The sequence below is a fragment of the Parasteatoda tepidariorum genome, chromosome 1 (assembly GCF_982258835.1).
Source record: "Parasteatoda tepidariorum strain Cologne lab strain chromosome 1, Ptep-v5.0, whole genome shotgun sequence".
NCBI lineage: Eukaryota > Metazoa > Arthropoda > Arachnida > Araneae > Theridiidae > Parasteatoda > Parasteatoda tepidariorum.
In genome coordinates this window covers 137,985,379-138,001,044 of record NC_141755.1, presented here as the reverse complement: position 1 = coordinate 138,001,044, position 15,666 = coordinate 137,985,379, and the positions used below count along the sequence as shown (strand labels likewise).

At 28.5% G+C, this 15,666-nt stretch overlaps 1 pseudogene across 1 annotated transcript in view; it reads left to right on the top strand.

Annotated features, from left to right (window-relative positions):
• LOC147817086 (puratrophin-1-like) overlaps nt 1-15,666 on the top strand; it is a 39,906-nt pseudogene that overhangs the window by 1,538 nt on the left and 22,702 nt on the right. The window contains exons 2-6 of the transcript XR_015430233.1: nt 1,848-2,020; nt 4,648-4,737; nt 6,580-6,714; nt 10,199-10,276; nt 12,644-12,820. The product of XR_015430233.1 is annotated as a puratrophin-1-like (transcript). The remainder of the gene's footprint in view (nt 1-1,847; nt 2,021-4,647; nt 4,738-6,579; nt 6,715-10,198; nt 10,277-12,643; nt 12,821-15,666) is intronic.

Genomic DNA, 15,666 nt, shown 5'->3' with positions numbered 1-15,666 from the left:
AATAAAAATTAAATTTCCTTTTACTATTTTTGTTATAAACTATTTAAAATAAGTTTATTTATTTTGTTTTATTTATTTTATTAATTAATTTATTTTTTTGGAAATCTGCTGTCAGAAAGACAAATGTTATTATTTAAAAGTCCAAAACAAAAACTAATGGAGAGCTGAACTTACTGTGACTTTTCATACATCTGGTCAAATTTCAGTTATTACTAATTGACTGGACTGTATCATTTATTTATGTGGATTATTCTACCAAAATATAAATATTTGTATTAATTGAAATATTTGCTTTGTTTTGAATCAATGAAAAAACCTCTTGTTCACATTTTTACACCCTATATTCAATTATGCTGGAAAAAAATTTTAGGCTTTAAAAAAAATTATTAGTGAAACATCCACTCACATACATTTCTCTTATATTGCAGAGAATAAATATTTAAAACAAAAATTGATTTTCCTTTGAATTCCTCTGACTAAAATGGAAATAACACATTAATAATATAAAATTTCAAATGAAATAATATTTTTAAATGAAATGTTATTATTCTGTCAGCCCCAAGGTTATTGATAAAGATTAGCATGCCGAGAAAATAGTTGTTCATCTAAGACAGACTAAATTTTTTTCAGTTATTTAACCTCTTTGCGACGGGCGAATCATCTATGTGAGAATGGGGCAGTGCATTTTAAGCTGAAAAAATGTTTAATAACCCCTAGATGGCACCCTGTGTAGCATTTAAACTGAACAAAGTTTTGATCAAAAATAAATCAAAAGTCATTATGGAGAAATCTTCAGAGGAAGGCATTGGCCCACATTGGGTTGTCTGGCCAACTATGATGATGATAGTTCATCAACAGAACATCTGCTCCAGAGCCCGAGGTTAAGAAAACTGAGATGGGCATAGTAGGCCCTGGCCCTCCATGGGCTGTCGCGCCGCTGAGTTTAGTTTTAGCTTTCATTGTTATTTGGGATAGCCTTGATGCCAGAGAAGGCATTATTTATCAGAGGATGAATATACTTGTATGATAAATGTACCAATGAGTGAAAGTTATGATTCCTTTGCTAAAGAGTTAAAAAATGATACAGTCTTCATTTTAAATTTTGTTATTTCTTCTTGTAAATTGCTTTTGTTGTATATTTTTTCTTCAAGTAAATTGAGGGAAAAACATTATTAAAGTCTGGTTTTAATGTATATGACAAATTATGTAAGAATCTAAAATGGTATCAAAAATTATGGCAGCAGTACTTTATTATTTGTGATTTTTTTCTAAACTCTGACCTAGTGGTGCAAAACCTCGGTTCTGTAGTATAATTCCTTTCACTTCTGCTTCGTCCTGAGTAAGCATTTGAAACAATGGTTAAATATTAATGATACAAACTTTTTAGTCTATGTGATAAATTCAAAAGTATTTATTGATCACTTTTAATTAAGAATAGAATATAAAGAAGCGTTTTGCTGGGATGAATTCCAAAAATAGGTAACTTGAGAGAGCAAATGGTTGCACATTTTAAATTGTAGCTTCCTTCGAAAATGGTGGAAATAAGAAAAAAGATAAACATCTAAATAATTCATTATCAAGAGGCAGTCATTTTGCTATATTTAGAATATTATGTTACATTATTTAATGATCTAATTAAATATTTTGTTGTATGGGAAATTTGCAGTATTCAAACTGCAAATTTAGCTAATTAATAATTTAAAGAAAAAAAAACTGGTGTATTATTGCAAACATTTTTGTTCAACAATACCACTGAACAAATATTTTAGATATAGTGGACCCGTTGATGGTTCAACTGTTTTATATAGAAGAATGACTAAGTTTAATAGTTTTATTGTTGTTTTTAGAATTATATACCTGAGCTAACAAGAGAAGACATCCCCAGGCACTCAGAGGAAAAAGAAATGTTATTTTTGGAAATATTGAAAAAATCTATGAATTTCACAATCAGTATTTTTTGGCAGAGTTAGAACACTGCGAAAATTCACCTTTCACTGTGGGACAATGCTTTTTAGATTTTGTAAGTCTCTTTTTGTTTATTTTTCATTTTTCTAGATATGAGGTTTTTTTTAAAGATACTTTAAAGAACTAAAGTTTATAATTAACTATACTTTACAATTTTAACTAAAATATTGCAATACATTTCAAACAAATTTAATGCATTAAAAATTGTTTCACTGTATGTGTAAATGAATTGAAAGGTAAATTTATTTCAAGAAAAAATTTATTTTCTTGAAATGATTTATTTCAAGAAAATAAAGGTAACAGAATTTATTTCACATTTGTTTTTTAATATATGTAAATGACAAAAATAGTTTCTTTCATAAGTTACCTTTATTGTAGATTGACAGATATTTCTATGTGAAGTAACCTTCTATTTTAAAAAAAAGTTTTTTTTTCTCAATTTAAAACAATTAAAAAAAAATTCTATTTGTAAGATATAGAAATGCACTTACAATATTAAATTGTAGTTTGAAGGATTGTGTTTATGTAATCATTTAATTACCAAGTACTAATGTAATTTTACTAATTGACACTTATTAACACAGCAATATATTAATAAGAAATTTTAAGACTATGAAAAATTTTAAAATATCTCACATTATAATGATTTGTAAGTTTCTTAATTTAAAATATTCTTGATCTTGATTCGCTAGAGATGCATTTGCTTGTAATTTATAATTTGCACTTAATATTTGTACTTAATATTGTACTCAATATTTGTATAACAGTGGGAAAATAAAAAATTCCTAAAAAATTTTTGTTAAAAAATGTGTTGCTTTGCAAAACTTTTTCTTGTTCAAAACACATAAGTCAATTTGTGTATTTCTTAGTTTGAATTTCTTAAGTTAATAAGTGGGATCTAAATATTATTTAATAAATTATTACTATTTCAATATATTTTTATTATTTTACAACACATGTGCTTGTTTATTCAAGAATTGTGTAAAATCAAATGAATTTTTTTTCTTGTATAAACTTATTATCGAAAAATATGAAAAAGTTATAGTACTGAAATTTTTTTTGAAACTTTTGGGGAAATTTTGATTTTAAAAAAGAAATATTGTTCATAGGGAATTTTACGCTCTTGGAATTTTTTGCACTCTTGCTTATGTGTACATGAATATTTCCAATATTAATAAAGTAATGTTAATTAATGTATAATTAGTTCATTGATTTTGACTAATTTGACTAATTTATGAGAAATATAAATGTTTGTTAAAATGAGTTAAATCAATCAATTCAAGGATTAATATTTAGTAGAGATATTAGAATAAATTTCCTAGTTACATGTTATTTTATTGTGCTATAATAAGGTCTATTTTCTATACTCTGCAGCTTAACATCAATAAAAATAATAGTTTCGGGTTATTCATAGAAATAAAATGAAATTAGGAGTACACAGGGTTTCAAAACTGTTTATTATTATTATTAATAATAACGTGAATCTTCGGCCAATCTTATTCTTTTGGTTTGACGGATTTTTGCCATTTTGAATATTTGGGATTGTGCCGGTATCAACTAATGTTGTGATTCGCATTCACACGATTTTAACATCAAACATCAATTTTCATTCGATTTACTCGTCTGATTCCTATTCACTTGTTTAAAAGTCCAATATTTCCACATTTTAAAAACCCAATATCGCGACTCATTTTCACATGAATCTAAAATCCAATTTCACAATTCCTACTCACTTGTTTTTAAAATCTAATATTGTGATTTGTATTTTTGTATTTGTTATAACAAATATTCATATTTATACGTGATATAAAAAATATGCATTTCAATTTTTATTCACATGATCCGAAAGTTATGCATTGTGATTAATTTTAATGCAATTTAAAAATCAAAATTGTGTTTTTAAAACCCAATATCGCTATTTATATTTACACAATTTGAAAACCCAATGTCTCGATTCATATTCACGCAATTTAATAATAATATATGGAGATTCTTGTTGGAAGTAAGTATTTTAAAGAAGTAAAGTTTGTTTTTTGTAAGTAAGAAGTAAGAGAACATTTAATATTTTTAAAAAGGAACAGAACATTTCAACTTCTTAGTTCGAAGGCGATCATTCAACTTCTGTTTACTTACATAACTGTGGTTGTGTCAGGGTTGCGGTTAAATTTAGAGTCTAATAGTACCTCGGAGTTTCTCGACAGGCTTATCATGCTTTATGTTTCGATTTTTGTTTTTAGCAAGTTGGCAGCTATGGGTATTTATAAATAATTCAAAATTGTATTTATTTTCATTAATATGGATAACTACGTCTGCTATTTATCACTCTAAACTTCTCTGTAATTATTGAAAAAATTTGTCAGATTAACAAAATTGTGTTACAATTTCATGTGCAGTTGCATGAGTTGACAAAAAATAAACAAAACTATCTTTTTGATGTACTGTTAAATGTCGTGTCTTTTTAAAAACTAATTAATTGACAATTTCGAATATGTTGAGGGAATAGTATCTTAAAGAAGGATCCTTAAAATTGTTGAATTCCGAATAAAAGTCACAAAATGTTTTGTGACTTGATTCTTATGAAGATAAGTTTTAATTGTAATTCTTAATATTGTACTGCCATTTAAATCTATTCTTACTGAATAATTTTCTGTTCTAAAAGAATATGCTTCCTTTGTTTTTCAGCAAAATGAATTTTATTTATATGCCTTATACAACAAGAATAAACCTAAGTCAGATGCATTGATGTCAGAGTATGGAAATACATTTTTTAGAGTATGTTATTTTACTTTCTTTTCTTATTTTAGGAAGCTTATTTGCAAATGTCATTTATGCAAACTTATTCAAAAAAGGGAATTTTTGTGAGGTGTCATTAAGTCTGCATCCGTAAATGGTGTTCCTAATTTTTTGTAGACAATTAGTGAAGGAAAATCATATTACTGTTAAAGGAGCTTAGTTATCTGTTTTAAATTGCTCAAAATACAATTCTTATTAGTGAAGGGTGAGCTAAGTTCAAGCATTGAACAATTGCTAAAATAGTGAGAAAAAACTTCTGCACAATCTGCAGTGTTTTTTTTTTGTTCATTATTGAGAATGAATGAATGCATCATAAAACAGGGCTGCCTCTTCACAGGGAGAACAGAGAATTTAAAAATCATCTAAAGTAACAGAGGAAATGCCGTGAATTGGGATATTTTCTTTACAAAATCCTTTTTTTTTTAAATTTTTCTTATTTTTGTTTTTTAAAAAATGGTGACTACTCAACGTGTAACCTACGGGATATTTAACCAGCTATACTAAGCTGGTTAAATATCCCGGCAGCCCTGTTTTATGATGCATTCATTCATTGAGAATGAATGAATGCATCATAAAACAGGGCTGCCTCTTCACAGGGAGAACAGAGAATTTAAAAATCATCTAAACTAACAGAGAAAATGCCGTGAATTGGGATATTTTCTTAACAAAATCCTTTTTTTTTTTTAAATTTTTCTTATTTTTGTTTTTTAAAAAATGGTGACTACTCAACGTGTAACCTACGGGATATTTAACCAGCAATACTAAGCTATTTCTTTTACTAAAGCATTTAAGTATGTTCGGCTGTTTTTCCAGTCATTAAAACTAATATAGTTATCCCAATATAGCTCACACAAGAGCATAGTAATTGTTGGTTTCCTTTTAATATAGTGTGTATAATATGTACAGGCACTGTTTTCATCATAGAAAAAAAATGGGTGAGAATTTCTCACTATTTCTCAAAAACAGGGTGAGATTTCTAAAAACTAAAAAAACACAAAACCTCTTGAAAAAAAATCATTTCTTTAATTATAATACATTTTTAACGTCTTCTATTTTTTAAAGCATTGAATATTTTTGGTGCATCATCATAGAAGATTTTGCCTTTGCAAGGTATTTGTCCATCTTACATTAGCAGATAAAAAATTTTAACGTCTTACATGAAGAAACCTTACCTACGGTAAGCACGTGGTTACAGAGAAATGCGTTCTGAAAGGGGTTCCGTGGTTGTGTTCTGTAGTTCGAAAAGATTCTGAACAATACTGGTAAATAGGGAAGCTAGATAGCAGGGCAGATGTTGAAACTAATGAAAGATCAAGGAAGAAAAGTAAAAAGGATTTTATTCTAAATGGCGTAATTCGAAGCTTTTTCCAAAATGCGAGAAATTCGCGAATTTTGAGATTGATTTATAGAATGCGCGAATTTCTCACAGTAATAATTTTTTAATGCGAGAAAAGAAAAAAATATGCGAGATTCTCGCTCTGTAGTGAAAACACTGGTACAGGGAAAACACAGGGAATTTATTTTTCCACATTTGAGTGGCAACTCTGATGATTTTTTGCTAGTCAGACCAAAAAAATGCTTGTAAATCTTTAGGATAGGAGAAAATTAAGTACCGTGGTACATTTTACCATTCTCCATAACATGACCCAGAAATTAGAGTTAAATATGAGCAGAAGTGGATGCACTTTTTTGTTTATTATTTTGAACAGCTTTCTTTACCTATCAGTTTCTTAATAGACAACTGTTAGGAATGAATACTTGTGTAACATAATTTTAATGGATATATGTTATTAATAGTGTTTTTCATTTGTTGTTTATTAGAAAATGCAATTAAAATTTGAAGACAAAATGGATTTAGCTAGTTACCTGTTGAAACCAGTTCAGAGGATGGGAAAGTATGCATTACTCCTTAAAGAATTGCTAAAAGAAAGGGAGCCCAGCCACCACGCATTAAAGGTTTTTCTCTTTCTTTTTCAACCAAAATCCAAAAAACTTGAAAAATGAAACTATTTTTTAAAACCTGGTTCTTGCATTTTTTTTATGAGAAAACATACAAATGTTTTTTGTTTTTTTCCCCAGAAATATACGTAAACGCTCAAGTGTATATTAAGTTTTAGAGCATGCTACTGTATTATTTGAAACTTATATACATGAACAAAATGATGAGGTGCTAGGAAAGTGGGAAAATTAGTAAAGGCTCAGTGTTTCCTAAAAAATGATTGAAAAATGGTAGTCTGTAAGAAATCTTAGCTAATTTTAATAAATTGTTTTTTAAGAAATATAATTTTTTTGGAAAGTTTCTTTACAAATATAATTCTATTTTTTATTTATATATATTTTGTGTTTATCAGTGAGAAAGAGAATTTCTGAACAAAAAAAAACCTGAGATAATGGGAAAAATTCTGAGTTTTTTTATTTGGGGGGGGGAGAAACTAAATAGTGTTGTTCAGTGATTCCGCCTGACTTTAAGAGCTACTAATCCTTAGGACCCAGGACTTCCAAATTTCTGAGTTCTTTCTATTAAGAGCAGGTTTTTCAAATTTCTCATTTAAAGAAGAAATAGTACCAGGTCTGCCATCCTCTTTGGTAAAATTTCTTCAAGTGGTAGCAAAAAAGATGTTCCTTGTTTAGTAATTTCTGCACACGCAAAAGATTCAAAAGTTTATTTTCAAATACCATTTCGTTCCAGGTCCCTTGTGGTGAGGCAAACTTACAAAGTATTTTGAAAGTTTCGTCTACCACTCTATAAAAGTATTTAGAAAAAGTGTATTAGTCCTTTAGTACAAAAAATGTGAAGAAATTTATTTAGTAAAATTTTTAACAAGAAATTTAAGTTTTACATTAAATGCAGGGTATCTGCGCACCTGGAGAGTCATGAGGTCGCTGGAAAATCTAATTATTAAAATGGAATTCAACCCCCAATTTTATGGTGTTCCAAATATCTGAATTTGTATCAAAATCCCCTCTAACAGTGCTATTTTATTCAAATATGAAATGTTTTTATCATGTTCTTTAAAAATTATGGTGTTTTTTAAAAAAAGGAAAGAAAAAACATCATTTCTAGAGCGAATTATCTTTTAAACTTTAGTGATTTCAGAATTTTTATTATGTATATATTTTATTTTATCAATCTAACTGAAACAAGCCAGTCATTGGCGAATTTTTTAATTCTAAAATGAGAGCAGAAAAATCAGGAGTGTTTCTTTCCTTTCTGATGAACAAGAAAAGTATCATTAATTCAGTATATAATTCTGCAGGAAAAAAAGAAAAAAATTGCTTTTGTATTTTTTTTTAGCTCTTTTATTGTTTAAACTTTACTCTGTTTTTTAAATCTATAAATATGAAGATGCAGAGTATAACAGTTTTGGTAATACCTATCATTTCAATGAACGTTATTATAATAATTTTTTTTAAATTTATTGATGTGTTATTGTTGGAGAAAATAGTAACTTCATTTAGTCAAGAAAAATTCTTGGAATTTGTCATGAAAAGTCGTGAATTTGATAATCTAAAATGTAGCAGATACCTTGGTTTTGGCATGTTGTAGTGCATCATTGCATCAATGATTTATGCATACACTTGCTGATAACTTAAGGAAGCTAACTATAAGGAAAAAAAACTGCAATAAAAGTCTTGATATACATACAATGTGAGGTCAATGAATTCAAAAATCATGTTCATTCACATGATCTTTGAATTTATTTGTAGCTATGAATACAAAGTTATAGTCAATTGTAAACACAGAACTTTCCTACCAACAAAAAGAAAAGAAATCTATTCACTTTTGAATGCAACTGTTTTATGATGTTTAAATATATTTACATTTTATCTGGTTTTACTCACTTTTGAATATGTCTGTTACATTGTATTCAGTTTTATAAATTCCATGTGCTTTTAGGAAGAGAAATTTGTAGTATGCATTTGCCTAAGATTTATTTTAAAACCGTTTGTTTGGCACAGTATGTCCTTTTGTGGACTTTGTGCCATTAAACCCTTCAAATTCAATTCAAAGAAAATAAATCTTATGACTTAAATTAATTTTATCTATAAAGCTAAATCAATTTCCATCCCAAAAATATTTTAACGTAAGAAGAAAAAAAAGGCTCTTTAGAAGATTAATGAATGGTGCATAACATCTCTAAATTGTGCATTTCATTTTTAAATTGTTCTTTAAAGTTGGTTTTATTTGACCTGATTGAATCTTATATTATTTTCCTGTCAATTATAATTTAGACAGTTGTTAAAATTCTCTTTGATGATAAACTCTGTTTATGGTGACTGTCGGGAAACAACTGAAATTTGGACACAAAGATTCAGTTTAAGCACTGCAGTATGTTTTTAATTTTGATTCATAATGAATTTTATTTGACTATAAAATTATAGTGGTCAAGAAATGAAGGCTTTACAAATTTTGCTTTCATCTTGTGAAATTCTGTTTCTTACAAAATGTTATATTTATGGTGAAATATTGTTGCGTACAGTGCAAATTTGCTTTATTATATATATGTGCTACGATTAATCTGGCTATTATTATTTATTATAGACAGATAGGTTAAAGATTATAACATTACCCAGACTTTGTGATGGTACATTAACCGGTAAATAATAGATCATTCATTTTCATTGACTCACATGGTTATTACCATCAGTTACTATTAATCGGTTAATTTATTGATCGTAACATATATTCGTTGAAAAGATTTTATTTTAAAAATTAAGGGAAAACCCTGATTATAGAACTTCCATTAGAAGGAATATAATGTATATATCTAATTAAATATATAATCTTGTTCCTGATTGTTATTTTGATCCTGATTGTTATTACCTCAATATTTAGTTTCGGAAATTTGATTTAAAATATTTTCACTCCTAGGATATATATATCTGCATGTACAGGGCTAAGAATTTAAAATTATTAGCTAAATATCAAAACCTATTCGCCATTTTTTACAATTAATTTTTTTCCCTATAGAAAACTATCTTACGGTAATTTGTTTATATTATTTGGACCCAATTCTAATTGGATATGTCACATCTATCGAAAATTACTTTTTTGGGTTAAAGAAAATTGCAAAAAAAAGTTTGCTTTAATTTACTACTGTTGGTAGGGACATGTAACGTGAAATATATATAAAAGGAATAATCTAAGTTTTATAATATCCATCTATGACAAATTTTGGTAGTTTCTTTCAAATAAATGTTGAAAAATTCTCTTTTTATCTTTTTTTCTACTTAAATATTTTAATGAATATTTAAAAAAAAAAAAGATCTAATTATTGAATTGTGGAAGAGTAATTTGTTTGTCAATTTGTTTACTTTTATTTATTTATTGTTTTGAAGAAAAAAAGGTCTGTAGCTCATATGTTGCGATATCTACAGCAATGTAACTGTTGATCGAAATAATTTTACATGGAATTAATATAATATACTCCTAATGTAGGCTTCTGAGGAAATGGTACGTTTCCAACTGATGCATGGTAATGATTTGCTTGCAATGGATGCATTGAAAGACTGTGATGTAAGTTTGTTTCTCTGGACTCTACCTTTACAATTCTGCCACTTATTTAATGCATTTAAAGGATTTTGTATTTAAAATAGAATTTTTTTTATAAAACACACAATTAAGTTACGTGAAGTTTCGTTTAAAAATTAGTCATGTGGGCTTGAGGAAAAACTATTTCATTTATATCAATGGATTTTTCGAAATGCTTATATTTTATTTGCATAGTCTGTTGATACATTTTTAAGGTTCGGATTTTTATTCTTTCTGAAGGTTTTATCTATAGATGGAAAGAAATGCCCTTAAATTGTTTTTGATTTTAAAGAGTAGTCTGAAAATTAATGAAATACACGTGGATTAAATTATAACTTTCCTTTTGGTGTATGAAAAATAATTTGTTATATTTTATGCATGTTTCAATTCCGTTTTATGTTTAAATACAAGTTCTTTTAAAACATTTGTATGAATAATGTTTTGCTTAGAGTAATTTAGAATTGTTTATTCCTTTTTTATGCTTCCAAATCTAAATTAATTTATTCTGCATTTGATGACTAAATCGGGTATTTGTCTTTACAAATTCATAAAAGTATTAAGCTATAAAAAAAGTATATTTTTTGTTGTAATAGTTGTATAATAACTAAAATCATTTGAATTGGAAATATAGTTTAAAATTAAAAACTAAAGTTTATTTTTCGCGTGAAATTATCTTTGGTTAAAAAAATTGTATAATTGTTTGCAAATTTTTTTTGAATCACTTAAAAAGTTCGCAAGATATGGCGAAATGTGTAAAAAATAAAATTATGATTAAGGGATCCAAACTTTGGGTTGCTCTCATAACCGAACTATGAAGACCCTATTTCCCAAATCATGGTTACCCCCTATACTTTGAGAGTCAGAAATTCAAAGCTGTTGGGAAAAAAAAGCATGTTTATTCAGAGAAGGTATGTTTTTATGTCTGATTTTGTAACTTAAAATATCATCTGCTCTAATTAATTAACATGTTTGAGGTCACTCCCTCAAATCATTATGATGGATTCCTAGAACGTTAAGATCTGATCGTTTGATCAAAATTTAATCAGGGTGGTCTGTTTGTACATATTTTATGAATTCGAAAGATAAGATGTTAAATATCTGATAGAGGTCAGATTTCTCTGAGCAGATTGTGTTTCCAATAACTGAACTGTTGATTCTTTGCAGGAGTCTGTTTAAAAGAAATTTGGGTCTGTTAACGGACCTTTCACAAAATATCTTTTCATAAAAACAGACCTTTCACAACATATCTTTTCATAAAAACAGACCTTTCACAAAATATTTTATTGCTCTTTTAAATTGTTTTTATTTATTTTTAAAGTGTTGAGCATAATCTTGTATCTCTTTACAATTTAAAAACTCCTTGTAAAAGTTTTTGCAATAACAGGACCCTATTTGCACACATTCGCAAACGCAGGACCCTGGTTTATAGAATGTGACTTAACTCTTATTTTATATTCACGAATTACGAGTAATTTTTTTCACAATTTTACAAAAACGGACCTTTCACAAATTGTCTGGACAGACCCCTGCTTTGTGTAAGCAGGGGTCTGTCTAGGTTTTTATGAGAGGTACCTATTTTGTGAAAATTTGGACATAATTTGTGAAAATTAAAAATTATATAAAAAACCAACTCAAAAATATGGTAAAGTAAGAAAATATTTTAAAAAATTGTCTACAAATAAAAATAATTCACGACTATCAAATTTTTATATATTTTTCCCCACATATTCAAAAATAATTTTGCTATTGTAAAATTTTGAGCTTAAAATTGTATCCAAATTTAAAAATCCATAAAAGTTATTGTCCATTGTTAAATTTCAACTTGAATTTAAGAAAAAAAAAACATGCATTTAGCATTTCTTGCTTTAGAAGTTATTTTCATTATGAGAACATTTCCCATACGGTCATACAGAAACAAGTTTCAAGGAGAGAAAATGTTTCAGAAAAAAGTAAATGTCTATTAGAATAAATTTAGAACAATTTCAAATATTTAGAATAGTGTTCGAATTTCAACTTCTTTTAAAGTTCACAAAGGGAGCGCCTCATTCTTTAATTTAAAAAAAAAAAAAAAAAAAAAAAAAAACTTTCGATAATATGGCGTAAGCAACCCTTTAGGCTTACCACTCCGTACTATCTGACGAAGCACGTACTACCTTTTCTTGCGGGAATACAAAAACAAAATTTTAAGAGGCGGGGAGGGGAATCTTAGAACTTGCTTTTTTCAAAAGTATTTTGTGAAACTACCATTTTTCCTAGAGTTGAATTTTAAAGGTACCTCTAAACAGTAGTAAATTTGCCCTGGACAGACCCCTGGTAAGGTATAGAAAAGTTTAATAAAACATTGTGTTTCAGGTAAATGTGAAGGAACAAAGCAGGCTATTGAGACAGGAGGAGTTCATTGTGTGGCACGGGAGGCTGAGGAAGAATATGAATGCGTCACATCTTCCTTTTTGAGATCTCGTTCTCTTCAGTCAAGCACGGAGAGACCCCCAGAGGTCCCATGTCTACCACTACAAACACAGCATCAAAGTATGCATTTTTATGACAATTTAATTTTCTGACATCCTTTATAAGACAAGTGTTGTTCAGATAGCCTTCGCATAAGTAAAAGTATGAATCGTATTTATTAGATTAGAGTTGCACAACTTGCGGTCTGCGGGCCACATGTGGCCCACCAAACCCATGATGTGCAACCTGAACAAAAGCAGTTCAGGTTTCGGCAGCAACCTGAACAGAATTTTTGAAAAAGAATCGTTATTTTTTCTGGAAGAAAAATTCGGAATTTTTAAATTGCGTATTTAAGTTTTTGACTTTTAAGTTGGACTTTTGTAATATGTAACATGATTTAAAAAAAACATGAATTTTCCCATTGTTTTTAATTATTTCAATTTATTTGTAAATTTTTTTTGATAAATTAATTCTGATTCTGTTTATTTTTCTGAGTAATCAGTTTTGCAGTTTCTAATTTGAAACATTTAAAAGTATTTAATTTTATGCAAGCATATTACAAGGTTAACTGATAAAAAGAAATTAGTGCCTAGAGCAATGATGTTTATTGAACAATTACTACCAACAATTGCTGTCAACATGTCTGTCTAAATACTTTAGCATGTGACCCTTGATTGGCTCATCTGCTGCGCATGTGGCCCTTCATTTCAAAAGTTTGCACATCTCTATATTAGATGTAACACTCCTATGTAATTTCACTTGTGTAATTACTATATTATAAATGCATTTTCCAACTGTACGTATATAATATCAAAATTATTGTATTCCCAAAATATGTAAGCCCTTGGGATAGAAATATGTTGTTGCAATTAGATTTTAGATTCTTCCACTAATTTGTGTGCATATATCAAGACCATTGAATTGCAGTCAATAATTTATATTCGGACATCAGAAATTATCACTGAAATTTATTTAAAACATAAACTCTCTTCCTCTTTATCCATCTATTATTTTTATTTGTAGACAAAACAAATGACTTAAATTTGATCAATTGAGTCTTTTAATTAGAACTCGCCTGCATTTATGGTAAGGCAACAATGTAATATGATACTCAAAAGTATTCAGATACTGAAATGAAATCTATTTTTTTTGTGTTGGAGAATTACGTGCCCCTATAAAACAAGGACTGGGGGGTGATAAATTGAGGCTTTGGAAAATATTGATTATGTGCAATCATCGCCGATCCGATGTTTTAATTGGCAATTTTCCGAAGCATCGGAAATTGGAATTTACTGAGACGTGTATGATATTTCCCGGTGTATCATTTACATCGTTGTCAACACGCTCAATATTGAGCATTGTTCCTGATAGCACAGGGATGGCTGCAAGCTTGCTCGAATAGCTTTTTCCTGTGTGCAGTGATAACTGTGGCGATGATCTTTATCTTTCCCTGATTTTTTTACGTAGTGACTCATGGTTTTGCTGACCTGAATCTGAATTGTTGTAGAAATCTTGCGTGTGTGTGTGCAAATCCTGTTGGGTGTTTTTTACAATCAATCCAGCCGTTTAATGTTTTTTAACCGCTATTTTTCTGACATCTTTAAGCATTGAGAAATAATTATTCAAAACAAGGCATCATTTATTTTAAAAAGAAAGCAACTTACTAATTGCGAATTTACACAGTACTAGATATTAAGCACTAATGTACCAAAACATTGTGGTGAATCAAAATATTGCTATGCTAGCGTGACGATGCATCACGATACCAAAATCTTAGTATCGCCCAGTCCTACTAAAAAACACAATAGCTTGTTTTCTTTGTCCTCTCTTCAATTCTTAGTGTATTTTAAATGCTTACAGTACTAAAGCAGTGGTTTAAGGGATGTGCTGATAATGTAAACAGTGGCTTGAACAAGTAAATGCGATAGAGATGTCCAAGTCCTCTTCTGCAGTTGTGAATGCAACATAATAATATTACATACATAGCCAGACTAATTTGCCTGGTTATGTATGTTCTATAATCTTTACTTTTAATTTGAGCGGGCTATAAAAATCATGAAAATCAAGAATAATATTTCTTTCTAATAGTTGCCTTTTAATGTTTCATTGATGAATTTCTTGGTTAATTAAAATGGCTGTAATCTTTAAATATTTTAAAAGGTAACACCATCATCAATGACTCGACAGCCCAGGGTGGGCCGTGGCCTTTTCAAGAAGTTTTTTCCAGGCTAACCTTTTTCTTGCAAGTGTTTTCCAGTTTTTAGTTTTTAAGACCAAAAGGTCTTTTTCTAGGCAATCTCTGGTATACCGGGGTGCATACAGACTCCTTATACTCCCTGGAAATAAAAAAAGTCTCCAAGGAGTACTTGGAACTACTTAGGTTTCCAAATAAGTCCTTAGAAACTCCTTAGATTATTCTGTTGCATAGATGAACTTACTTAGTCTGCTGATGAATTTGCTGTCCAAGCAGGGAAACTAAATGATATGACTTAGCTGTCAAAATCTAATAGTTTAAGAAAAACTTTAAAAGAAGAAAAAAAAATGATTTGCAAGAGTTAGAAGAAAAAAATAACAACAAATAACTTTAATTTTGCATATTATGTACAAGCAAACTTAATTAATATTTTTTTTTAAATGCCTTAGATTTTCTTATGTCTTCAAATTTAAAAATATAAGATTGATAGGTTTTCATGTTAATCTTTAGCATCTGTACTTTAACAAAATTTATTAAATTATTTGAAACTGGAAAATGTATTTATGTGTAAAAGTGATAACTTTATTTATTTTTCTTGATGAAGTTTAACGAAGTCAAAATTTATATCAAAAGAGCTAGAAAAAAATATGCAAAATAGTCATTTTTGCAAGTTCCTTATAATAACTGCTTTTTAATTTAAAAAAAAACTGCTTAGTTATCTTTTACACATTGT